The sequence below is a fragment of the Sus scrofa genome, chromosome 13 (assembly GCF_054392235.1).
Source record: "Sus scrofa isolate SSC_HxYL_T2T_F1_AM1 chromosome 13, Sscrofa_HxYL_maternal_Yorkshire_Landrace_v2.0, whole genome shotgun sequence".
Taxonomy (NCBI): Eukaryota; Metazoa; Chordata; class Mammalia; order Artiodactyla; family Suidae; genus Sus; species Sus scrofa.
In genome coordinates, this window is record NC_139395.1 from 81922357 (window position 1) to 81948385 (window position 26029).

The 26029-nt window shown below is 51.7% G+C and overlaps 1 protein-coding gene across 2 annotated transcripts in view; it reads left to right on the forward strand.

Moving 5' to 3' along the window:
* The first annotated feature begins 6103 nt into the window (after nucleotides 1-6103).
* Nucleotides 6104-26029, forward strand: part of SLC6A1 (solute carrier family 6 member 1) — a 42266-nt gene continuing 22340 nt past the window's right edge. Inside the window, exon 1 of one of the 2 annotated variants that reach the window (XM_021069340.2) lies at nucleotides 6104-6194. The gene's annotated coding sequence lies outside the window, so the exon portion shown is untranslated. Of the gene's footprint in view, nucleotides 6195-7206; nucleotides 7338-26029 lie in introns of those variants that run through there. The other variant, XM_021069341.2, reaches the window with a different exon arrangement.

Below are 26029 nucleotides of genomic sequence, written 5' to 3' on the forward strand. Positions count from 1 at the left end.
GAGCACTGAAAGTAGTCTCATATGGCTGGACATCGGCAATGAGTGCAGAAGGAACACAAGAGTCCCAGGCTCTCTGCCCTGGGAGGGAATATAAGGGTCAAGGAGTATTGAGCCCCTATTGTATGTTGGGCACCCAGGGACGGCAGTCCCTGCCCCAGTGAAGGGAGAATGGTGAGTACCTGAAGGGAGGCAGGAACAAGATCTGTGTGGGGATTTGAGGGAAGAAGAAATCCTATGTGGTTGGGCCAAAACCAGGCAAGATTCTTGGAGGCGGTGGCATTTGAGACTGCCTTAAGGTGGCTTGCAGATAGCACCTGAATAGTAAAATTATGTTGAGCAATTATCAAGCCCAGAGCATGAGCTGGCTTTCTCCCCAGCAACACTGTCAGATATAAGCTATATTATTACTATTATTATCATTATTATTATTATTATTATTATTATTGACTTTAAAAATGCACAACCCAAAAGTTGAGAGTTAAGTTTTATTTGGGGCAAAGTTAGGACTTAAGCCCAGGAGTGAGCATCTCAGGTAGCCCTGAGAAACTGCTCTGAGGAGGCCAGGGGCAGCTAGAACATAAGAGCTTTTGCAACAAAGGGCAGGTTGCAGGAACACAAGAGGTTTGGGCTCACTGAAATCGATCCTTTGATATGCACCTCAGCTATGGGGCCAGTATCCTGAGTTTTCACAGTCCTCAGGGCTCACCTGCTTACCCATCTGAGGTGGCCACATCTGCAGATGGCTGTGACATCCTTTGTTTTGTCTATTTAACTACGGCCTGGGCAGATAGCTCTGAAATACTGCACCACAGAGGCAGGAGGAAATAATATCAGTGTATATGATAAAGGTGAGGGGAAGGTGTGTGCAGCCATGCACATATTTTACAAAAGTTTATTGCTGGTCTCATGACGTTTACTACTAGTCACAAGGAGCAGACATCACCATGAAGGATTTTCATGTTTTTCTAGCTATGAGGACATGCAAGAATTGAGCACATAAAATCTCCTAAAAATATCTGACTATCTGAAGACCTGTTCTTCCAGTTTTCCCAGAGCACAGAAGGCTTCATTCCTGATTTCCACCCTGAGCTCAGCTCAGGCAATGCTGCGGGTGAGCAGGTGCAGTGGCTCATGACTGAATCCATGTAGAGGCAGATGACAAGTGCCAAACTCCAGTTCACATTATTATTCCCATTCTATAGATGAGGAAACTGAAGTCTGGGAAGGCGAAGTCACTTGTCCAAGGTCTCTCTACCTCCAAAGCCCACACGTGACCCACAGTGCTGCATGCGGCTGGGAAATATTTATCTGGTCAGCTCAGGATGGGTTCCACCTGCACTGAGCACTGCCTGCTCTCCGCCTTGTGGGGGTTGTCCCTTTGGAAGTGGCCATCTCCCCAACTGTTTAAGTATTGATCCCAGCATGGCACGACATACACAAATATTTGAACATTCAACAACAAGGCTGCTGCTGGGGATCTGTCCCAGCGTGACTCAGGGACAGGATAACAAAATGATCTTATGTCCTATTATCTCCCGCAAGGTTTATTGTGGTTTTTCAAGTGGTTACACGCATTAATGTGGTGGCTCTTTTGCTAATGGGGCAATTTCTGGCGTGGAGGGGGGTGTGGTTAAAGTAATAGCATCCCATCTGAAAACAAAACATGAAGCCTGGTTTCCCTATGAGAAAGATTTTCTTAGGTTGAAGGGAGGCCTCTCAGTTTTACTATAACTTTGGACAAGCTGGATGAGGGACTTCGTTTTCATGGAGACAGAGTCTGCTCCAAGCAGCTAAGGGGTTCAGGGTAGGAGGCCTGGGCAGGGCGTGGGGAGCAAATTCAGGCATGGCCCTGTCCTTGAGCCCCTCATCCAACAGCCTTGGATGTAGCAGAAGGGAAGTGCAATCTCTTTAATTTTCAGGTGAGGAAACTGGGGCTCAAAGAGGGAAAGGGACTTGTCCAAGGACACACAGAGGGCTGGAGATAAATCTGGGCATCCTGGCCCACCTCAAATCAGGACTTTTTCTACAGCAACACCTGTGGCCTGATGAAAGGTTGCCTGGGGGTGGCAGGAAAGCCCCGGGGGCAAGATTAATGAACTGGAGTTCCAGTTGTGGCTCAGTGGGTTAAGAACCCAACAGTGTTCATGAGGATGCTCGTTCGATCCCTGGCCTCCCTCAGTGGGTTAAGAATCTGGTGTTGCTGTGAGCTGTGGTGTAGGTCACAGATGCTATTCGAATCTGGCATTGCTGTGGCTGAGGTGCAGGCTGGCATCTACATCTCTGATTCAACCCCTATCCTGGGAACTTCCATACGCCGCGGGTCAGGCCACAAAAAGAAAAAAAAAAAAAAAAAAGGTTAATGAACTTAATGGCCCAAGGCGCTAGCTTTGGAGCCAGCCAGGCTTAAGTTGGGATCTCAGCTCCTCTTCTACTGTGTGACTTTGGTCCAGTGACTCTCTGGAACTCTGTTTCCCACATGTCAGTGATTAGCATGCAGCTGCTGCTCCAACATGCTGTTTGTGGTCACCACCTTCCTGGCTCTGATACCGAGTAGCCAGCTGCTCCCAGGCAAGTCACTGTTTTTCTCTGGGTTTCAATTTACTCACTTCTAAAATAAAAGTCTTAGGAGTTCCCGTCGTGGCTCAGTGGTTAACTAGGAACCATGAGGTTGCAGGTTCGATCCCTGGCCTTGCTCAGTGGGTTAAGGATCCGGCGTTGCCATGAGCTGTGGTGTAGGTCGCAGATGCGGCTCGGATCCTGCGTTGCTGTGGCTGTGGTGTAGGCTGTTGGCTACAGCTCCGATTAGACCCCTAGCCTGGGAACCTCCATATGCCGAGGGAGTGGCCCTAGAAAAAGAAGACAAAAAATAAAATAAAATAAAATAAAAGTCTTCAACTATGTGATATCTCAGGGCCATTTCCAGTCTGATGCCCCATAAATATATCAACTACCCCAAATGGGGGAGGGGAGGAGGTCTACAACAATGACATTAACAATAATATCAACCATGCATTAAGGGCCCACTGTGTGTGAGAGAACTTTGCTAGGGCCGGCCCCCCCTCATGTCACACCTACAGTATTATAGCAGTCCCCCCTACTGGCCTCTGGGCTTCCAGTCTTCTTCCGTTCAACCCACCTTGCAGACCTGGCCAGTTTCAGCAATTTTAAACCCTACCTGACTCTTCCGCCCCAGCACATTCAATGGCTCACCCAGCACCTCCCAAGGTCAAGTGCAATTCTTTAACACAGGCTAAGCTTTCCATGATCAGGCCCTGCCCTCTCTGATGAACCAGCCTACCAGCTGCATTGTCTCTTTGTCTCGTCCTCTCCCTGTGGCTCCTCTCGAAGGTGCTCAATGAACATTTGTTGAGTGAATGAACACATGGCTGAAATGTTTCTCTAAATTAGGCTACTCAAACTTTTGTTATTTGCAAAGCAGCCACAAGAGTTTTGCAAAAATCTGTGCATTGTGTCTATTTTTATTTACTTAAGTATTTTCCTTTTTTAGATTAAATAAATGTATCTGAAAAGGAAATTGTACATCGTAATGTAATTCGAAGATCAGTATTACTTGCCAGAAATAGGTCTCCACTAAAATAGGTACAAGGACAGACAAGGAATGTATTCAATTCTAACTAGATACCCGTGTCCACCAGGGCTGGCCTCCTAGGGCTTATCTCTCATAGTCAAAACGGAATTGCTCAGTACCATGGAGAAGTGTTAAAGACAAATTAGCACCAACCTGAGACTCACCCATGAACAGAAATCACAAGGATGTTACAGGGAAATGAATATGGAAGAGCTATTTCTCTCCAACTTATTCCACTCCACTGAGAATTATCCTGCTACCACCATGGTTGCCAGCCCACAAGTGGGAACTAACAGAACCCATCCCTTTAGCCCATGAGGGATGCATGTGAGTTCTCTGGAACACTTGAACTGGGTGACAAAAATGGCTGCCGGCAACTCCAGGCTCTGAAACCAAGGTGGAGATCAAACTTCTGTTTAACAATTGTTTTAGCAAAAGTCCCGGGGAGAGTTCTCAGCAATCCAGCAGGTGTCACACATTCCCCACCCCCCCGAGATCAGGCTGATGTGCTCTGGCTGTACCTGGGTCACTTGCCCACCTCTGAAAAGAGGGAACCCCACCAAACCATATGAATGTGAGTGGAGGAGGGGAAGTTTCCCAAATCACAGTGGAGATGCTATCACCTGAGCTAGCTAAAATGAATATCAGATAAGCAAAACTAGCTTCTATTTTTACTGCCCTCATATCCTTGCTCAAATCTGTGCCCCATATCTCCATCCAGATGGTGTCTATTCATCCTTCAGTCATAGCTCAAATGGTACTTGAGGACTTCCCCACCCATCCCAAGCAGGGCTGGGATCCCCTGAAATGTGTGCTCCCTGCAGAGTTTGTCAGTCTGGGCTTGTGTGGTTATTTGATAGAAGCCTGTCTCCCAGGCTGGACCAGAACCACCTTGGGGTCTGCGGCCTGTTTTGTTCACCATGGTGTCTCCAGAGCCCAGGATAGTTTCTGACAAATAAAAGGAGCTCAGTAAATATTTACTTGAGGTACAGAGGGAGGTCATAAGCACATGGAAGCTGGTGAGTAGTTATGGGGGAGGAATGGATGGGTTAAGTAAGGTTTCAAGATTCCACACCTGGGAGTTCCTATCATGGCTCAGTGGAAACGAATCTGACTAGCATCCATGAGGACACAGGTTCGATCCCTGGCCTTGATCAGTGGGCTAAAGATCCAGCATTGCCATGAGCTGTGATGTAGTTCACAGATGTGGTTCAGATCCTATGTTGCTATGGCTGTGGTATAGGCTGGCAGCTATGGCTCCAATTTGACCCCTAGCCTGAGAACTTCCATATGCCATGAGTGCAGCCCTAAAACGACAAAAAAAAAAAAAAAAAAAAAAAAAAAAGATTCCACACTCATAGGTGAGAATGTGGGAAAGTGATGGGGCAGTCACGGTGACCTTGGGAGCACTGGGTATTGTGGGACCCCAGGGTAGGTGACAGGGTGAGGACAGGGAGTCAATCAGCAAATGCCAGCCCTGGATTCAGAGAGAGGAGGCAAAGAGTAGGTCAAGGCTGAGAGAAGGAAATCATTTCTGTGAGTCCATAAGGTACCCAGAGAGAAAGGTAGTCGTGGACCCATTCCCAGGAGCCTTTGTGAAAGGGGTCAAGGGTTAGGATTTGGCAAGGGGAAGGAAGTCCTCTAGCACTGGGTGTGCAGAGGAGGCTATCTGGTGGGGAAGTGGAGGGGGGGTTAGTTCTGCTGCCGTCCTTGGGTGTTGTTCCAGGCTGGGTTTCCCTTTTTAATCATCTGTTTATCCATCTGTCCATCCACACATATAGCCACTTGTGTCTCCACCACGGAGCCCTGAGCGCCGACAGGGGGTCCTTCCCAAGCCGCCCCTCCCTGCCATGTGCACACCTTCAGCCTGGTACCAAGAGCCTGGTCACCCCAGGTCAGAAACGGTTCCGTGTAACAGGCAGGGGGAGGCTGCCCCAGGGAGGAGAGCAGAGAGGTGACAGGAGCCCGCCCCTCACTCACACTGCAGGGGCCTTGTGATCTCCAGGGAGAGAAGAGGGTGACAGAGAAAGAGAAAAAAGACCAACATAAGCAAATCGGCAAGGCTGGAAAGAGAAAAGCCAAGAGGGATATCCATGTGGAAAAGGACTGGGACACAGATATCCGGACGGTCTGGCCAAAGCAGGGAAGAGGACACCAGACTGAAGGAAAAAGAAGTGGGGGGGGCGGAGAGGGGAGCAGGCGAGGGAGAGGAGAGAGAGAAGAAAGGATAAAAGAGGAGAGGGAAGAGAGATGTAAAAGAGAAGTGGAAGCGAGAAACAACAGAGAGGAAAGAGGAGAAGGCAAGGAAAGGAGAAGGGTGAAGGGATGCGGGAGGGGCGGCCCGGCCGGGGGCGCGCGGTGGGCGGTAGGCGGGCGGTGCGGCAGCGCCCCTCCCCGAGGTGGGCGGGCTCCGGCGCCCCGGCCCCGCCCCCTGCCCTTCCGCGCTCCCCTCCCCTCTTCCCCGCGTGCCTCCGCCCGCCCTCGGAAGACCGAGCGAGCGGCGAGGTTGCGGGCGATAGTCGCGGAGCTGAGGAGCCGGGAACGCAGCGGAGCGGCCGAGCTGCCCGCGCAGCGCCCGCCGCGGGCAGCGCAGCCCGGGCCGCAGGTAGGAACGGACGGCCGGCGTCGGGGCGCGGGGCGTAGAGCCTAGGACTGCCAGACAGCGCAGTCCGGCGCCCCAAGCCGCCGCCGGCTGGGAGGGATGTGGGGTCGGGCACATGGAGATTCCAGCGCCTTGCTCGCCTGGCCTTGGGCCACAGCAAGGAGCCTGGGGCGCCTCTCCGACCGTCAGCGCGCGTCCCGGCCATCCCCCCGGGAAGCGCGGGGGGCCAGGAGAACTCACATGAGGAGCTCGAGAATCAGCCCATTCCTGGTCGCGGGCCGCTTGGTTTCTAGTTGGCGCTCAATTCTGCTGGAGCCGTCGAAGCGCCGGGTTCATCCCCAGAGGGTGGTGGAGGACCCTGGAAAGAATGATAGCGTTTGGGGAGCTGTGCGCCACTTCGTCTGGGGTCAGCTGCACCAAGGTCGAGCTGTGCCCCCATTCTATTCTCTGAGGGCTAAGGGAGCAGGCGACTGGGGAACGGGACACCTCCTTTCTGTCTCTCAAGAAATGTTGCCTAGAAAGCACACCATGGCTTGGGCTTGAGCTGAGCGCACAGAAGCTCGCGCTCGCACTCTTCCCACTCCTTTCCCGGAGGAATATGGGGTGAGCGGGGTCCTCCTGAAGGTTTGAGGACTGTCTCCTTGCTACCGCGGGGACCATGCTCACTTTCTTGCCTTATGTCCTGGCATTTACTTTCTGGGAATTGGAAAGGGGGGCAACTGCTCCGCGCCATTTCCGCGGGGCAGTGACCAGCAGGTCTTCATACGTGGTCCCTTTGTGCCCACTCATCTCTACAGCTGGCACCCACAGATGTCGCATTCTAGCTTAGCTTGCTTCTCAGACAAGGAACTCAGACCCAGCAGCCTGGCTCGGAGGCTCTGAGCTAATCTCCCCAAAATAGACGTGAACCCCAAGGAGAAAATTGGATTTTTAAAAGCCCAGTGGCAATGCTGTTTCTTCCCAATGTGGGGCATGAGCTCTCCCTCCCTCTCCCAGAAAGCTCAGCCTCATCTTCATGAAGAGCTGGGGAGGGGGGGAAGGCACTGAATAAAATGGCTCCTGAGCTTTGATGACACCCCCAAATCAGCGACTCTATCAGGCTGAGTGGACTTTGAGGTTGACCTTCATTTTTCTGTGACACACAAGGTGGGTGCTTGGCAAGAGAGGGGGTGTTGGGTGCTGGGTATTGCCTAGATTCTCTCTTTGGGAACTTTGGGGGAAATGCATTCATAAGGGTGTCTGAAAAGCATATCCTGACTCCCAAATTCCAGAACAAAGGAGTTTCAGTGGGACTTACAAGCATCAGAACTCTGTCTCTCTTGCTCTTTGGAGCACTCTCCAGGAAGGGTTGATCCAGCCCCTGCTCTTGTCCTGGTCAGAGCAGCTTCACACCCTCCCCCACGCACAGGAGGGAGAGGAGAACTTGCCCTTAGGGGCGAAAGTCCCAGGAGAAGTGAAAGGGACCTTTTCCCAGAGCAACGGGGCAAAATGGCTGAGCTTCCCTTGAACCTCAGAAATAAATTGTCAGGCAGGCAGCAAACAAAGAAAGCGCTCTCTCTCTCTCTCTCTAGCCAAGCGCTGGCTCAATGGCCAGTCCTTGGAGGACAAACAGAGAGTCCCAGGCAGTGGGATGCAGCCGGGCTTGTCTGGCAGAGCATCTGGAGAGTGGGGTGATCCCAAAGAATTACATGGGAAAAGCAGCTGCTGTGGGAGAGAAGTGAGGACCATCTCTGCTCCTGTTCTATCCTTAAGTCCAGGGCTGGAGGCTCAGGGGGAACTGGATCCCCCAGGAACTGAGGATGGGGCTGGGAGGGGTGTCTGGGGGCCAAGGAGGAGGCAGCTCTGAGGGTAAAGGAAAGAGCAGGTCCCTCCAAGCTGAAAGACGCACAATAGCTCAGTCTCTCCCCGGATTTCACGTGCCTGGCAACCAGGCTCCAAATGCTGTGGATTTGTTTATGCGGGGCCCAGCACCAAGCAGGCACTCAGTAAATGTCTTAGAATAAAGCCTGCATGGATGGGTGGTGAGGACAGCACCAGCATGGACCTACCTGTGTCACTGAGTAGGAAGGCTGTGAAATGTGGTCTCTGAGACCACTGCCAGGAATGAGCCCTGGACAAGCTGGCTTTGAGCTGGGCTCCTGCCATTTTCTTCTGTGACCTTGGGCAAGTTCTCGTCCCCGTGGGAAGGTAGGGATGGAGTACCGAAAGCACCCAATGTGCCCAGCCCACAATTCCTACAGTGACCTTGTGCAGCAGGTACTCTTCTAATCCCCTACTTGAGAGGTGAAGAAACTGCAGCACAGAGAGGGGCAGTGACTTGCCCAAGGTCACACAGCCAGGAGGAGGCAGGGCAGAGATATGAACACCAATCTTCTGACTTCCAGGCCAACTCTTTGCCTGGTTGCTGGGTCTCTGGGCCTTGGTTTTCACCTCCATAAAGTGTGCTGCTGGGGTGATGGTCAGGTTTTGATGACTGACAGTGAGGCCCCTCGGGACTGCCCGCCTTCCTGGTATATGCTAAGAGCAACATTAAGTAAAGCCCAAATGTCAGGGAGCTTCTTGCCTTCACATAAAGATGTTGTTCCAGTACTTGGCTCGTGAGCTCAGTAGCTGAGATAGAGACATCCCCAGCCACTTGGAATTTGGAGATTTCTTTTATGTCTCCCCTCCGCCTTTCTTGTGATATATGGATCATCGGCTGAGTGTCAGCCCCAGTTGAAGCCTTGCCCATCACCTCTAGTCCCCCTGCTTCCTGAAGTCCATCCCCTTTGTCCCTGGGAGCAGGTAGCGTGCCTGAGCCCCTCCCCATCACCTGGCCTGAGGTATGCCTAACAATTCCTTCCTTTGCTCACCTAAGCCCTCCCCCTCAGCCACAGCTCCAAAACTAAACCCAGTTAGAGGCTCTTCATCACCTTGTTCCTCAAACAGAAATGATGTGTCAGCCGGCCTGGCTTTGCCGGTATTAGAACTGCCCCTGCAATTCAACAGGGCCAAGCACAGCCCCTGCCTTAATGAAAACAACCCTGAATTGACAACAGTTGTGAGAGCAGCAACCTTCCCCCGCCTCCCCCCGCCCCCCCCCCATCATCAGGTGTTCATCCATTGCTCCGTGGCATTCCTCAGCACCAGCTCCTAAAATGGGCCCAGCACCCACGGGCTGGAAGGGAGGGGAAGAGCCTGGTACTTGAGAGGGGGAAAGGCTGGGAGGCCTGATGTGGATCCCCAAATCAGGCATCCCAGGAAATATGCCTCCTTGATCTTGGTGAACATCCAGCACCTCCACTGTGGGCTTACCTGAGGGCTTCCGGAGCCAGGGAAGGGACTGGGAGTCAGGGGGAAGCTGGCTAATTGTGGAGACAGGGTTGCCTGGCAGAGACGGTAGGTGTGAACGCAAGCTGTGATATTTCAGCACAGACTTGGATCTAGTAATAAATGGGGGGGGGGGAACAACACTAAATGTTGTTCCAATGATAATGTCATCAATAACAGTAATAACTAAGCCTTATTGCAAGTTGATGATCTGCCAGGAAGTCTGCTGAGTGCTTGTGTGGAAGCACTGCATTTAATTTTCACAAGTCCCCACGGGCTACATAGTAGAACTGTCCCTGTAAAGATGAGGAAACTAAGGAGAGAGGGTAAGCCACCTGCTACAAGATTGTTGGGCTGGGAAGTGGCCCTGGAACCCTGTTGCAGCTGCCACATGCTGACACTCCTGCCACGGAAAAGGCCCTGGCCTTGCTGGCTTGGCAAGAACCGCAGTGCCCCATTTAAGGAGCTGTGCAGTTAAAAAGCATTTCCCGGTTCGTTCCATCAATTGAGCTTTGCCACAGCTCAGGAGGCCTGTGGCCCAATAACTGCTATTTGGTGACTAGAGAGGTTGAGGCACAGAGAGATGAACTTGTACGCAAGATCTTTAGCTGTGAGGTTGCAGAACTGAGATTCGCACTCAGGTGCTCCTGGTATGGGATATTTGTGACCTATGTTCTGGCTTCATTTCAAGCTGGTGTTGATGTTGTGCACCCAGCCACCTTTCCCTAACTCTAGGGTGGCCCCCCTTTTGTCACCACCTTCTTGCTGCTCTGAAAGCCATAGAGAGCAGCCGAGGAAGTCATCAGTCCTGTTTACCATGATCTGACATGACATGAAAGTGGCATCTGATTTGATGCGAGCTGCCTGCAGCGAACGGCCTTCTATTTTTACATTTCTCACAAATTGGAAATTACAAGGAGGCCAGGTCTTGCAGAGTGATTGGCTGTGGCACGCTATAAGCTGGGGGTGTGCAGGAGGTGGAATGGGCCACATTAGGGGGCCAGGGGCCCTCCTGGCTGCAGAAAGGACCCCTAGCTTCTGGGGCTGGATGGGATCCTGGCTCACAAGCCAGGCTGGAGGACGCAGGAGTTAGTGGCTGCTTCAGTGACCTGCAGCTCTGCCCACCTGTCAGCTGCACTATGTCTGCAAGATCAGTGTTATATGCCAGTTCTGGAGATAACTGAGTTCTGGCCAGAGGGACGTTCAAGGTCAAAGATGCCCTGAAAGACACCGACAGCAGGTTGCTTTCATGGCTTTATTGTTTGGTAAGGAAGTTCTGTGCAGGGAGAAGTCAGCAGCCACAAGGAGGTGAGAAATGACATTTGGTATCAGTATTGCAGTTTTCTGGAACTGAATACTAATAACAGTTCTCCCAGTCATCAGAACAGCACTTCTAAGTTTGAAAAAAGGCGGGGGGGGGGGGACTCTTGTGGCTGTTTTTCCTTTTGCTCCTGTATGAAGTATTACAGGGGAAGAAAATATGGTCTCTGAGAGCCTGGAGAAGAGTCCTCTGTCAAACAAAAAGGGATTTTCTAGGGCTCCTTTTCTCAAAAAACCCAAATCAGAACGACCTTGACTCAGATGAGACCTCTTTGCACACACGTGAATACAAACACACTTGACACTTAAGTAGAATTTCACAACATGATTTCCATTGATGTTTGCAAGTGCCCTAGGATCTCCAAGTGAAATTAATATTATCATCTCTGTCTTTTGGATGAGAAAACAGGCCCAGCAAGCCCTGAACACCCTCATCCCTGACCTCAGGTTTTCCAGCTAAGGGTGGCTGCCTTGACTAAGTCTAAATCCAAATTCACCAAGTAGCCCCTTAGAAGGAACCCAGAGGAGCCTCCATCTGTAGGAGGTAGAACATAACACGGGGATCAGGACTGTTGGACGGTGTGAGATTTTGAGGAAAGGGCCCCAGATCGTCTTCTAGCTTCATCTGAGCTCCAGACAGTGGCAAATGTCTCCTCCGTCATGTTCAGCATTTGGGATCTGGAGTATGCTCATTGATGCAGGATGGGAAAAGAAGGATGATTGCACTCAAATGCATGAGCACGTGTACAATTGTGCTTATCTAGGTGGATTTGGATGAAAATAAACACCAGGGACCCCAAGAGACCATCTCAAAGGATCTAAGGGCCTTGGTAATGAGGAAAAGCATGTGGAAGTGTCTGTATATGAGCCTCAGCATTTGGGACCTCCTGGAGGAGTGGCTTTGTGGTTCTGAGTCGTGCCCAGCCAGGAGGGAAGGGAAGGGGTGGGGCGTGGGATGAAAATCACTGACCCTGGCCATGACCCCCTTCCCTTCTGCCCTTGGGCTGCTGCCCATGCTGAAGAGTGTGGACTCTCACGAGTTCTGGGTGAGGTAAGGAAACCTGAGGGTTTCACATGTCCCCTGGCTGAGTGGCCAGCCCAGCCCTGACCACCAGGAAGGGAGCACCTCTAGGGGAACCAGTTGTGGGCTGTCAGAGGCTGGTAAGAAGGATGCTAGGGGATGGATGTGTTGTCCCCATTGGCCAGAGGATGACCCCGAGGTCCAGGGAGGGATTACATATCAGAGTTCAAAGCCAGGTCTTGAAGGTACCAGCCCCCTGTGCTTTCCCACACCACCCAGAGAGGAGATTGTAGTGGGGGGCTTGGAGCTTTGACTCAGTGAGAGAGAGGATAAACAACACAAAACAAAAATGACACAGTCAGAGGCCATCGCTTCCCAGGCGCTGTATGCTCCCCATCCTGCGTCCAACCCTTGCAGCCAACTGAGACTCCTAGCACTCTTTGTGGCTGTTGCCAGAGCTTGAGGTCAAGGACCCTCCTATGATTTAAAAAAGAAAAAAAAATGGCTTAGGGATGAGGAAGAAGTCATCTGGCTGAAGAGATGAAAAGATGGAATTTAAATGCACTCATGTATTGTGTGTACATTATTAACAGGTTGGTTCAGCACGGTGACACCAAATCATCAGGTCCCTACAAGCCCCAGTTTTGAGCTCTGACTGCAACGCGGGCACTGAGCCCAGCACTTGCCGTGTCCTGGGATCCTCCGTAGGAAACCAAGCCCAGGGTGCTCACTTGGTTGCCCAAGGTTGCCCTGCTGACTGACACACACTGGGAGACCCAGGGCCAGGGCTTGCAGACCCCAGAAAGTGGTGAGAGAGACATGTCCCATGCAGGCTGCCTGTGGACTGGGTCCTTCTCTAATCTGGGTGTCGCTTTCTCAGTCCATAAAGCCAAGGGCTTTGGACTAGACAGGTCGATGGGCTGCTCTCTTTGCCCGGCGCCAGCTCTCCAAGGGGGGAAAGGGAGGCTGCACGCCCCACTTCCTCCTCCATTTCCCCATAATAGCCTCCCCAAGACTAATGACTGGGAAACTAAGAGCCCTTTCTCCAAATGGCAGTGAATGCCACTAATGACAGAGCAGATGCAGCACTGTTAATTATGCCGAGGGTATTAAATGAAAACGCCAGCCCCAGAGGAGTTACATAGCACCACTAGGCTGGCAATGGCTCTGCCTAAAAGTGGTGCCATCAGCCCGCGCCAAGGCAGAACTGCCCCCTCCCCAACCTCGGAGCCAGCCAGGAGTCACAAAGCCTTGTTCACTCTGGCCCCCTCTTCAGCACAGGGTCTGCAGAGTCTCCTGGGGTGGGGCATTGGTGACCGCTCTGGGAGATTTTCCTTTTTTTTTTTTTTTCTGCTTTTTAGGGCTGCACCCACGACATATGGAGGTTCTCAGGCTAGGGGTCTAATCGAAGCTACAGCTGCCAGCCTGCGCCAGAGCCACAGCAACATCAGATCTGAGCTGCATCTGTGGCCTACACCACAGCTCATGGCAATGCTGGATCCTTAACCCACTGAGCGAGGCCAGGGATCGAACCCTCAACCTCATGGTTCCTAGTCAGATTCGTTTCCGCTGCACCACTTTGGGAAATTCACGCTCTGGGAAATTTTCTATGAGACTTCTGGGGGTGGAGTGAGAGGCAGATGTGGGCAAACAACTGGACCAGATAAAACTTTGAGCCCTACTATGCATGATGGAGATAAACCAGGTACTGGTTGTGTCCTCCAAATAGCTGCTCACGGTCAAAGCCGTTAAGTTCCCTAGGAGCAGGAATACTGTGTCTTCAGGTGTCTCAGATGCACAGCATAATTGGGGACACATAGCAAGGACTTACCTCTTGCTTTTGATTGTCTCCATGACTCCTTAAGTGAGAGCCAGAGGCCACACGGATGGAGCCAGAGCAAGACTAGCTGTGGGCTGAAAGGAGCAGAGGGACAGGTAGGAGGACTGGCTCACTTCCCTAGGCAGCACCAGCCTGGCATTTCTGGATAGCTGGACTTGCCACTTGCTGGTGACCATGGATAACCCATTGCCCTCCCAGAGCCTCAGTTTGCATATATGCAAATTGGGCACAGTGAGGTGTGATGGCTGCAGGCAACCCTGTCTCTGAACCACCCCTAGCCCTAAACCAATCAGGTTGCAGAGATTGCATGGTCAGAAAAATAACATTTGAGAGGCAGTTCAGCAGGAGAGGGCAGTGTCACCAAAGGCAACTTCCGGTTATTCTTGTGGATTAAAAGTATCACTCAAACCTTCAACCTTCTCCAGTAGGTCTGGTCCCTTTCCCCCTGCTTCTTGAACCTCAAAAGCCATTTCTTAGGATTTCCTAGGCCAGAGAACATCACAAAACCCACCCATTTAAGGCTCCTCTGTTACAGGTGGCTAAACTGAAGCCTAGAGAGGAGGAGTCCTAGCCTGCAGGTGCTAGGAACCAGAGCTACTAACCCCTAACCAAGTGCTCTTTCCTAACCCCTAACCCAAGCCAGCCCAGCTTCACTGTTGAGAAATTATTAAATAGAGTTGGTGGAAGGACTCTGGTTGCCATGACAACGGATCTTGTGTCCTCGGGAGATAATGGCGTTGCACAAGGCAGAGTGATGTGTGTTGAATGCTGATTTGGGAGCTGCTAGAGCAGTCTAGCGAGCAAGAGAGTTGGGGGCTTGTGTCTAGGGCTTGAGCCTCCCCAAGAAAAAGGCTCTGGGTGGGGGCAGCTGCTGAGAAGGTCACTTTGCCAGGAAGCGTCCTTGCTACAACCTTGCAGAAAGGGATAATTTCCTTTACTCAGTGGAGGTGCAGAGTGATGTGTGGAGGGGTGACATGGCTTCACTTAGGTCACACACCTGGCCAGAAGGCAGGGTTGGGATTCAGACCCCCAGCAGCTGCAGAAGGTCTAGGCTACAGAGGGCCTGGGAGGGGGCAGGGCGAGGAGGAGGGTGTTGATGAGCTGGGCACGTGGTGTGCTCAGGGTACCTAGACCTCTCTAGAGACTATTGAGGAGCATCTCAAACATGGAGCTTCTGATGGGCCAGGAGCAACCATTCCAGCCCAAGAGGGGTGAGAAACACAATGTCCAAAGTTGAAGTCCACCCTCCTGCTTCTTAGCTGTGTGACTCTGGGCAAGTCATTTCACCTCTCTGAGCTTCACAGTCCTCATCTGCAAAATGGGTAATAACAGACCTACTTCCAATGATTGTTAGGAGACCAAATAAGGTAAGATGGGTAGAGCATCAAGCCCTACTGCTGGGCATCTGCCATCGCTGTTATTAACCCAGGAGAAGAGGCTCAGAAAAGAGTCAGCTCCCAGCTGTGTATCAGCTTGTCATGTGTGGTATTGGGAGAGTGAAGCCAGTTAACACGAGTACAAGAGCCATAAATAACAGGGATCTTCATTCCAGGCTACTGACTATCAGCAAAACAAACCAGCAGCCCCCATCCCCCAAAATATGCATATGTACTTTGTCTTTGGAAAGCATGACTGGTGCACCTCACTGTAAATGGACTGTCCCAGAAAGCCTATGCACGAACCACACTGGGGGAAGTCGTGTTTGCTCTGGGCCCACTGACCAGATGACCCAGGGCCCTGAGCCCTAGGTCCTGTCACCTCCACTCTGCATTTCTCTGTCCCGAACTGCTGGTGCAATATATTCATTTCGCTATTTGGGGTTGGGGAGCATGGGGTTAACACCCCGAGAAACCCCAAAGTACATCATTTGCATGCTGGCAAAGATATGAGGCGAGCTGGCAGACAACCCCACTCCGTTCTGGATGCAGAAAGAAGGTGCTGGACTCAGGCACTTGGCTGTTTCCAAAGCAATGGTGAGAGCTGGGGTCCTGATTAGAGGCAAGTCACCATTTTGTTTGTTACCACAAACCAGATCCACCCCCACAGTGGCACCCTGTCCCCAGATTCCCAGAAAGGGAGGGTTCGTCAGTGAGCCCAGGACCCCCAGCTCTGACCCCTCCATCCTATGCAAGCAGCAGAGTGTAGGGACATTCATTCCATGGGCACGTGAAGATAGTTGACATTTAATGGGATTTGAACAGATGTGCTAATTGCAGGGCTAGGTACCAATGTCCACCTGAGGAACCATGTTCAAAGATGTTTGCCCTGAGGATTTGATGTGATCGGCATCTGCTGGCGGCTCCACAATTCTCCTTTATTGACTGCCTGTGGGTTAAGGTAACTGGCATTCTGCCCAGACCTTTTTTTCCCCATATAGCTCTTAAAAAAAAATTGCCCCACACAGGTGATTTATTATCATTTCTGCCAGGTGTCAAGCAGATACTTGGTACTAGGCTCTGTATTAACCACATTCCGTAGAATCCCATGTCATCCTCACGGTGGCCATAACCATAGCCATCGTCACTTCAGACTTAGGTTCTGCAGTCACACAACATCCACACTGGGACTCAAAGCCAGGTTTTCTTGCCCTGTTCTGACCTGGCTCATGACAAATAAACCTCTGAACACAGCTGACATCCAAGTGAGTTTCTTCATGTTCATGGAATTCAAGAATGTTTTACTCAACTAAAAATCCCCTTTTCCCAAATGGAGAAGTTATTCTTGCTGCATGGGATTTGTTCCCTTGACAAAGGGGGATTCCTACTATAAAAATTCCTTTAGAAAGCTTAGTGAATGAATCGGGAACAGATGCATTGGCTTAAGTGAGCATTTGTTTGAGTCTTTTAAAAAATACAATTAGTTTTCTCTCGTAGGAAATATCCAAGACCAAAGAATCTGACCCTGCATCGACTCTGAAAATACACACCCTCCTCATTCTTGCAAAATATTCTTAAGCAGTGTCTCTCAACATTAAAAAAAAAAAAAAAAAAGCCAACTGAGCTGTACTAAAAGAACAATAGGATTTATTGTATCCCAAATATAAACTCCTAATACTGATCATCCTTGTTTAAACACCCCCACCTCCAGGAGGTTTGTGTATTTCCTAGGAAAGGGGCAACGGTAACCTATCCTCTATCACTCTGAGAAAGAGCTCTCTAGAGTGGCTAGACTGTGCCCTCTATGTTAAGGTTGCCAACTCATAGGCCATGGTTGGTCAGGCGGGTCAAAACGATGAGTAGAGAGGTCAGGAATAAGATGATGCTCACAGTAGGACTGGCAGTAAACTGGAAAACACACACCCACTCTCCCTCCCCAAAGCACACAACCAAATACATGTGTGGGACCCCTTTGGCCTGCGGGGCACTAGTTTGAGATCTCCCGCTGGTTCTCATTGTGACTTTTTGTGATCTTAGTCCAGTCTGTGTTTGGGGCTTTGGTGTGCATGTGACCAGCCAGAATGGGGTTGACAAAGCCTACAGAGTTGTCAAGAGGAGGAAATGGAGTCCCAGGTGTGGACGCTTGGTAAGGAACCATGGAACCACCCAGGGCCACCATCACCCAAGTACCATTCTGTGGCACGCAGTCAGCTCTCCAATTTGGCTGTGCGTCTGCGTGCGCCTTGGTATGGATCACCATTTAGTTCAGCCAGTCCCTGCAGCGTTCTGTTTTTCTTTTTCCCAAATCTGAGTTCTTAAAAGGCCTTAATCCTGCTGCCCTTCAGAGTCCTTCATGCTGCACATCTTGAACAGGAGAGAACGGTTATTTAACCTCAGGGTTTTCCTACAAGTGTGTCTTAAAAGGCAGAGAATGATATAAAAGAGTGCCAGGTGGGCATCATGCCCCTCTTATTTCCTGATCTGACTTCATCCTTTCTGGCCAGTGGAGCAGGGCCTTGCCCCAGGCAGCCCCTGAAGTCAAATCTGCAGAATTCCCCACATAGGCAGAGGGAGGGAGGGAGAGGGATGGAAGCTGGAACAGGGCTGCGAGGGCCCAAAGGACGGACCCTTGGCTTTCAGGGTGCCTGCAGCCTGCCCTGGAGGGCCAAGACCTATGGGCTGGCCCAGGGCACATCCACTTAAAGCGGCTGGAGGAGGCCAGCAGGGGTGGGTGTGGGGGCTGCAGCCTGGGCTCCAGGCACAGCTCCTCAACTGCTTGTGACCTTGGGTTCTGCCAACCACAGGTGTCTAAGACACAGGCTCCGTCCCTCCTCGGGGTCTCAGGCAGGTTCCCGAGATCACAGAGCAGAGCCTCTGCAGCACACACGAAATCAGCACACCCATGTCCCCTGCCTGCCAGCCTTTTTCTCCTTCCTCCCTTCTGCCTCCTGGCCCCTTCTCCCCATCACCCTGCTGCTCCCCTCCTGTCTCCCTCTCCCCTCTTCCCCCTCATCTTCCACGTCCCAGGCTTCCCTTACAGGGAAGCAATCAAGAGCCAATGAGGCTCATCTCTTCCCCATCCGGTGACCTCATAGCACCCCGTACCTGGCTGTCGTATGAACATGGATACCACAGAAAGCAGCAGATGCCCCAAATGGGGCCGGCTGCTTGCTTTCCAGAGCTCTCTGTTAACCCCTTACCAGCACACCACTGCTTTGGAGACGGGTCCACCTTATCCAAAGCAGACCTTTCTCAAGAACTTGTAAGTCCCCTGCCACAGGGATGGAAGAGCTGGTGTGTGTCTGGCACCGTGTGAGCTCCTGTGGGGGAAGCTGAGCAAGTCGAAGACCCAGGTCCCATTGGTACAGAGGGGACAGTGGAACTGGGGAGATAGGACAAAAGAATCAGTTGCCGACGGGGTAGAAGCCAATCTGTGTAGAGTGACTAGGCCTCCCCATCACCCCCACGTGGTCCCAGCTCAGGCACCGGACTTCTATCCCCTTGCCCCAACCCCCAAATCACCATCACAGCAAACCTCCCCACCTTCAAAGGCTCCAGGTTCCCCCCTCCAGCACCCACCAGGGGGGAGGGAGGGGCAGTTAGAAGCAGACACTTGGGAGTTCAGCAGCCACCTCCTGGATCTGGGACCCTGGGCACGTGCTCTCCTTTGAGCCTCAGAATCCATGTCTGTGAGAGATAAATACCATCATCCCTGAAGTGCACTGAATAGAGTAAGCCCTGATTAAGCATTTGGCCTGATCCGTTGTTATGACAGGATACAGTGCACCCTCTTTTCCTGCCTTCAGAGCCCCTTACTGCTACTGCCACCTTCCCAGACATGCTTTCCAAATCACCCCAGATTCTCGCCAACCAAGCCAGCCTCTTTACTGTCTCCAGATGTGTTCTGCTTTTCCCGTGTCTTCTCTGCCCAGCATGGGTCAGAAGCAGTTAGGCTTGTGGCTGGGATTCTAGTCCTGCTTCTCTACCCGTGATTACATGAAGAATACCCCCACTTCTGTCCCCTGTCCACCAGCCCAGATGCCACCGTCTCCCAGTTTCTTGCCTGAACCCAGGCCCCCTGAACAGGGCGCCATCCCTGGGCTGTGTCGGAACTTACCGCGTGGATGTTGGTTACCCTTGGCCCATCACCAGCTGTCTCCGGTGCCCTGTGGCGGCACTGCTCGGACTCCAACTGGCATCTTGATCCCTGTCACCCAGTGTGGGCCCTGGCTCCCTGAGGTGCACAGTCAATACAGGCTGGATTGGATTGAAAATTGCCTTGACAGAGCGAGGTGCGCAGTCAGGCACTGCAGACATTTAGGGGCCAGAACAGATGTTAGCAAACCACTGATTTTGTGAGCAAGACAGGCAGGCTGAGAGTAAGGAGAGGAGTCAGGAGGTGCTAGTGGCCAGAGTCTGACTCCTCTCCTTGCACATGGAGGAAACTGAGGCACAGAGAGGGGAAGGGACTGTCAAAGGTCACATAGCCTGTGATGTGTGGAGTGAGGATTCCAGCCAGGGTGTGCGGGCTCCAGAGCTTCAAACTAATAGCGCTTCCTCCTCTGCTGGCCCCTAGAAAGGCCCTGGTCCAAGCACAGGCTATGACTGCAGGTGGAGGAGTGCTGGGGACCCCCAGAGGGGATCACCACCCCCGGGGAAATTTCATTGGAGCCCCAGCCCCCCAGGGGCCTGGTGAGAGCTGCTCAGCTAGGATCCTGTGTGACCTCTTGGCTCCCAGGACGCCTGTGGGGTTTGCCTAGTGTGACCACGGGGACAAGTTAGCCTTTTGTGGAGCCAGACCTCAGAGCTTGTCATGTCAGCAGCCTCTCTTGGGTTTCTTATAAAGAAGAGCAGGCCTTGGAGCTCCCTCTATGGCGCAATGGGATCGGCGGCATCTTGGGAGCACTGGGACACAGGTTTGATCCCCAGCCCCCCACGGTGGTTTAGAGATCCGCCATTGCCACAGCTGCAGCTTAGGTCACCACTGCAGTTCAGATCTGATCTATGGCCTGGGAACGCCATATGCCGCAGGGTGGCCAAAGGGAGGAAAAAAATAAAGAAGAGCAGGCCTTGTCCTTTGGGGTTGCCCTGGAGGGAATTGCCATGCCCCCACACCCCAGAGGTGGGGCCCCGGCAGCCCACTGACGACTGCAGAGTAGAGTGGTTGAGGGTGTGGACACAGCAGCCCAGCTGCCTGGGTCCCAGTCCTAGCCTGCTGGCTCCTAGCTTGGAGACCTTCAGGAAGCCCCTTCCTCTCACTCTGCCTTGGTTCACCCAGCAGTAAAATGTGGGGGAGGGGCGAGAGGGGCTCATTTGAAAGCATTTAAAACAGGCCCTAGCGTGTAAGTGAGCGCCCAGCCCACTCTCTTCCCACACTCCTCTCTCTCTCCCTCCCTTCCTCCCTCCCTCTCTCTCTCTCCTTGTTTGTTAATGAAGAGTTGGGAGCTTCTCCCTGTGCAACCACAGAGGAAAGAGCCACATGACTTATTTCACCTTTGAATGGGTCCAGGAAGCCTCTGGCAGTTATAAACCTTTTTTTTTTCTCTAGTGGGCATGGGGCGTCCTCTAACCTTGATATATGTTGTGGCTTCCGAGGCACCCTTGAAACCCAAAGGCCAGGCTCTCTGAGGCTGCAGGCAGAGGGGAAGGGCGTACACCTCAGTTTCCTTGTCTGTCATGGGCTGTGAGGCCAGGCAAACCCCTCTCCACGCCATCACCACTTTTCCTCCCCAGAACCCAGCAGGCAGGCTCAGAAGATCATAGGCCACATCCAAAGGCTTCAGAGAATTTCACACAGGCCAATGTGTGGGAGGCACCTGCTGGGTGAGCACAGGGCCTGGTTTAAGTCCTGTGTGACCTTGGGCAGGTTATTTGACCTCTCTGAGCCTCAGTACCATCATCTGCAAAATGGGACTGATAATCACTTAAGCTTCAATGTGTTTAGCGTTTGCTGGACCAGGCCCAGGACTAGAAAATCTAAATCTAGTCCTCCTACTATGTAAAGTGCTTATTACCATTGGCCCCATTTCCTGATGAGGAAACACACACTTGGAGAAAAAACAAAACTTACTTGAAAGTCACACTGGGATGTTGTAAAGAATAGGCATTCAATACTTGCTATTGCAGATGGCCCCTAAGCTTTGTGGATGTGTCTGAGGGGTTTGCACCAAGATGTGGCGCTGCCTTCCTTCATTTCTTAAGTAAGAGTGTGCAGTGGGCTGTGAGTTGGGGTGGTGTGGGTAAGGATCATACCACTCATGTGCTGTGTGGCATTGGACCAGCCTCCAGCCCTCTCTGGGCCTTTTTTCTTCATCTACAGACTGCCCATGTAGGCCTGGTGTAGATAGTGTGGCATGAAGCAAGTCTAGAGCAGGAAGGAGGCTGCCCAGGTCCTGACCTGAAGTGCTACTGGCTGAGGGTCCAAGGATGCGGGCCTACCACCTGGACTTGTGGCCATCCTTTGCCTGCAGCTTGCACCCTGGCAAAGATTGACTCCTTGCCCCCAGACTGGGTTCAGGCCTCTGAGACCTGGATCCTGAGGCCTTGGAGGTCCCCTGCAGCTGCCCCTTCCCCAGGGGGCCTTCCCTGACCTCCAGGGCCGAGTGTGTAGGGGCTGCCCACAGCACCTTCCCTCCACCTGCACTTTCCAGCTCCCTCTAACCTTCTGCAACTGGATCTTCAGCTATTAATTGGTCCTCACATTTGTAGGGTGTTTTTTTGATTACAAAGCACTTCCTTAGCCATTCACCTCTTTGAATGGCCGTCTAAACTGCTATTTATCAAGCACTTCCTGTGTGCCAGGCCCTCTGCTTTCTGGGCCTCATTCCCTGCATTATCTCACTTCAGAGTTTACAACAATCCTATTAACTAAAGAGGTCCACTTTTTCAGATAAGGAAACTGAGACTCAAGCAAGCTAAATATCTAGCCACTGGTCACACAGGGATTTGAATCAAGCTCCGTGTAATAATCAGAGGCACCCAGAACCTACTGCCTCTGAAGCTGCCGTGTGCACCTAATCCCTGGGACCTTGTTAAAAGGCAGCTTTTGATTCCTTGGGTCTGGAGATGGACCCGGGAATCTGCATTTCTAACAAGCTGCCAGGTGATGCTGATACCACCCTTGGAGAACCAGACTTGGAGTAGCAAGGCCTTGAATCACTGAACCATTTGAGATTCCTTTCCAATACCTAAGGCTGGCAAGCTTCGGTTTCCTCATTTGTCAGATAAGTGAACTAGCACTTGGCTTTTAGAGATGGGATGAGGCCTGGATGCCATAGCACCTGGGAAATGCCTGGCACACAGTAGGTGCTCAATAAATGCTGGCTCCTCTCCCTTGATAGGAGCTGGCGTGGGTCTGGGTGCACAACAGATGCTCCCTAAAGCCTTGTCCAATTGACTGAGCCCAGCATTTCTCCCTAAAGCAGAGAATAAACTGCATTCTGTTTCCCCTTGGCATGCTGCCAAACCCAATATTAATTTTTTTTTCTTCAACCGCAGAGTTTCCAAAAGAAATAAAAGCGAGTAGAGTGATTGCAGTCTGAAGCGAGCCTCTGTAATTTCTGTAATTACAGAACGGGAGCAAAACAAAGCAGGAGTGCGCACAGCGTCATGGGAGGGAGGGAGCCCCACTCCCGGGGCCCCTGCTGCCCCTCCCTACCTCTGGCTCTTCGTGGGGCCCCCTTCACACCCAGTGGGTTCCGGCCCAGCCCTGGCCCTGGACAATAGCAGCCTGCGACTTGGCCTTGGCCCTTCTGCCTCTGCCTGGGTTTCCACCCCACGCAGCCGCCCATCCCTCTGATGCAGGGGGACAGAGGGGGATTGTCCAAGGCAGCTGCTACAGGCTCCCCTTCCCCCAGCCTGCCATCTGGCCCAGGGCTGGGCTGCTGACAGCCAATGGGCCAGCAAGGCCTGCTGGGCCCCACCTCCAAAACAGATCCACTCCTCACCCTCTCTGCCCCAGCTGCCCCCATTCACGTCACCATCGTCCCTCTCTCTCCTGGACGCCTGTCTCTTAAGGAGCCCCTCGCTTCCACCCTTGCTCCTTTGCAGCCAGAATGAGACACGAATGTCAGTCAGACCACCTCTGCCACGTAAACCCTCCACTTTATCCTGCCCCTTTACAGTAAAATCTGAACTCCTGGCCGTGGTCTCTGAGATCTTGCATGATCTGACCCCTGCCTGCTTCTGACTTGATTTGTCCTCTCCCGCCCTGGATTCCAGCCACCCTGGCCTCCATACTGTCTCTCAGACCTGCCACACTGACTCCTGCCTCAGGGCCTTTGCACTTGCTCTTCCCTCTGTTTGAAATGCTGTATCCCTGAGAATCACATTTCTGGCTCCTAATTCAAACTGAAAAATATTTTTGTTCAGGCCAAATGAAACAAGCCCAAGGGCCACTTTTGACCCATTTTTGCCACTCCTGATCTGGAGCTTCCAAACTCCACATGTTTTCTTTTCCTCATGAAGCATTTCCTCATTCAGGGATGGACAGATGAATTCTTTCTGCTTGGTTTGGCCTCATTTTTATCCGTGGTTTTAGGACTTGGTCGCAGAATGCACATCGAGGAAAGACGGGGTGCCATGAGAATACATTTAGCACCTTCCTGTATCGAATCTCTTTAACTCCATCCTTCCCAGAGCCTCCCTGAGTGAGTCTTCTTCTATAATATGAATCTGGTCATGTTACCCCTGTCCCATCCCTGTAGTTGTCCCTGAGTTCCTTAACCTGGCTTTTAAGGCCCTTCGCAAACTGACCTTCGAACCTCCCTACTTTTGTTCATGAGTTTCCCTCTACTTGGGATGCCCTTTCCCTCTTTCTGAGCCTAAGGAACACCTATACAACCTTCAAAACCCAGCTCCAATGTCCCTTCCTCTGGGATACCTTCTCTGGCTGAATTAAGTCACGCCTTCTAGGCCTACAGTATCTAGTTCATTCCCTCTTGCAGCACTTACCACAAAGTGTAATGACTAGCTATAGCAGAGCGATTTCTCTTTAAAGGCTGTGACCTTGTCAAGGTCAAGGACCTGGCCGTCTTCATCCTTGCCACCAAAGTGTCCAGCCCAGCTCCATGCACACATTAGGCCCTTGGTAAATAGTTACAGAACAGAATCTTTCTGCTGGCACCTGTTCGTTCATGGATTCAGACTCCAGTAATCAGTGCGTAGTTCGGAATGCAAAATGCTTGAAACAATTGTCCTATTGCCCATTCAGCTCTTAGCACGTGTGCAGCGAATGCCTGTTGAATGAAGGCATGAAGGAGTAGGTGAGGGAGTACAGAGGACTTGTCGCTGTGGCCTCACATTAACTATACTCTTTTGAATGCTGCTCTGGCGGAACTCAGTTAATGGTGGCACGTTAAGGACCTGGAGGAATGTGTGGCCGGATTCTTGATCTGCAGAATGTTACCCCTTGATGAGGAAGAGTTGGAAGACCCTGGAAGGCCTTGGAAAATGCCCCAAATCTTGAGGGGATGAGGCCTCCTTCCACCAGCTCCGCCAGCAGGGAAAGGAGGAGGAGAGAGAGGAGGAGACTCCCAACCGCAGACCCGCAGAGCCATCCTCCGACCACAAAGCGCCAGAGCCTGTCTCTGGAAGGATGAAGCGGTGAAAAGGCTGCTTCTGCATCCGAGCTCATTAAATTTCTAGAAAGACAGCGGGTCCGCTTCCCGGGAAAGTGCACACGTCTGTGCTCTCTGCATGCTGTTATAAATGCGACGGAAGCCACTGGTTAACCATCTGGGTCAGGAATTAAAATTCCCAAGCAGCTCTTCCCCCAAGTGCAGCGCATGAGCGAGGCAGCTTCCTGGAACCACTCTGGGTTAACACGGGGTCCCAAGCTCTTTCACTAACAGGAGTCCCTTTATTGTTTTCCTCCCATTGCTAAGAAGTTTTGGATTGTTTTTCCTTACCAGATTTTTTTTACTGTAGAATATTACTTTTTCTTATTAACCAAACATACAGAGGTACCATTTGCAGCTTCTGACTGACCGAGGGTGATCAGCCAGACCACTTGGAGGTGGTGTACAGAGATCAGAGGGCTTGACATTTTTATTAGCTGGTATTCCCCAGGGCGACGAAAAGGTTGATTTCTATCTGGCTTCTGAAAGTGCTGGAAGATGCTCCAGGGCCTGAATAATAAGCCCTCAGTAAATGTTAGCTGCTCTTCTTATTACTGTTAAAATTGTTATGTCATCATCATCCCTGTGGCCTTCTGGGACGCTGAAAAACCAGGTGAAGAGCCCCTAACTGCACACAGATGGCAGCAATCACCTTGGTGATAGCGACCGGTGCTCCCTACACCCTCTCTGGGAGCCTGGCTGTCTTTCCCATGCTTTACAGGCATGATCTCATTTAACCTTCATCACAGCCCAAGGAGGGAGGTGTTATTATCCTCCCATTATGCAGATGAGCATCAAAGACGTGATGTCACTCAACCCAGAGTGAGTAAAGGTCAGAGGGAGCCAAGGTCTGTCTGATTTAGCCCCAGGGTGGTCCTTGTAAGACAGACCTTCTCAGTCTGGACATTCAAAGAAGCATCAGTGATATTAATTCCTGGCTTTGCATCCTTGATCCTTATATATTGCATGTCTCCGAAAGGAAAGCTCTGCTTGTGGAGCCTCCCAAGAGGGAATTTACAGACATTGGTGAATCCAAATACATTTGCAAGTTCTGGAAACCACACCTGTGTTTTCCTCGTGATGAGATCTTGGGATCAGCTGCCATCTTGGATCTCTCTGGGTTTGGCATGAGGTGGTCTTCAGGATACGCATGGAGAAGGTCATGGAATAAACTCATGGAGAACCAGAGCTTTCTTTCCCCCTCAGCCGTGAATGGCTCCCTCAAGGGAAATCCTTAGTTCTGCCCTATGCAGCACACCCTGCCATCTAGTCTGCCTGCTGGGGGCTGAGCCAGAGCTGCACCCCCCCCCCCACTCTCGATTTCAGAGTTTGGGTTGCTTGAGTCTCCTTGATAA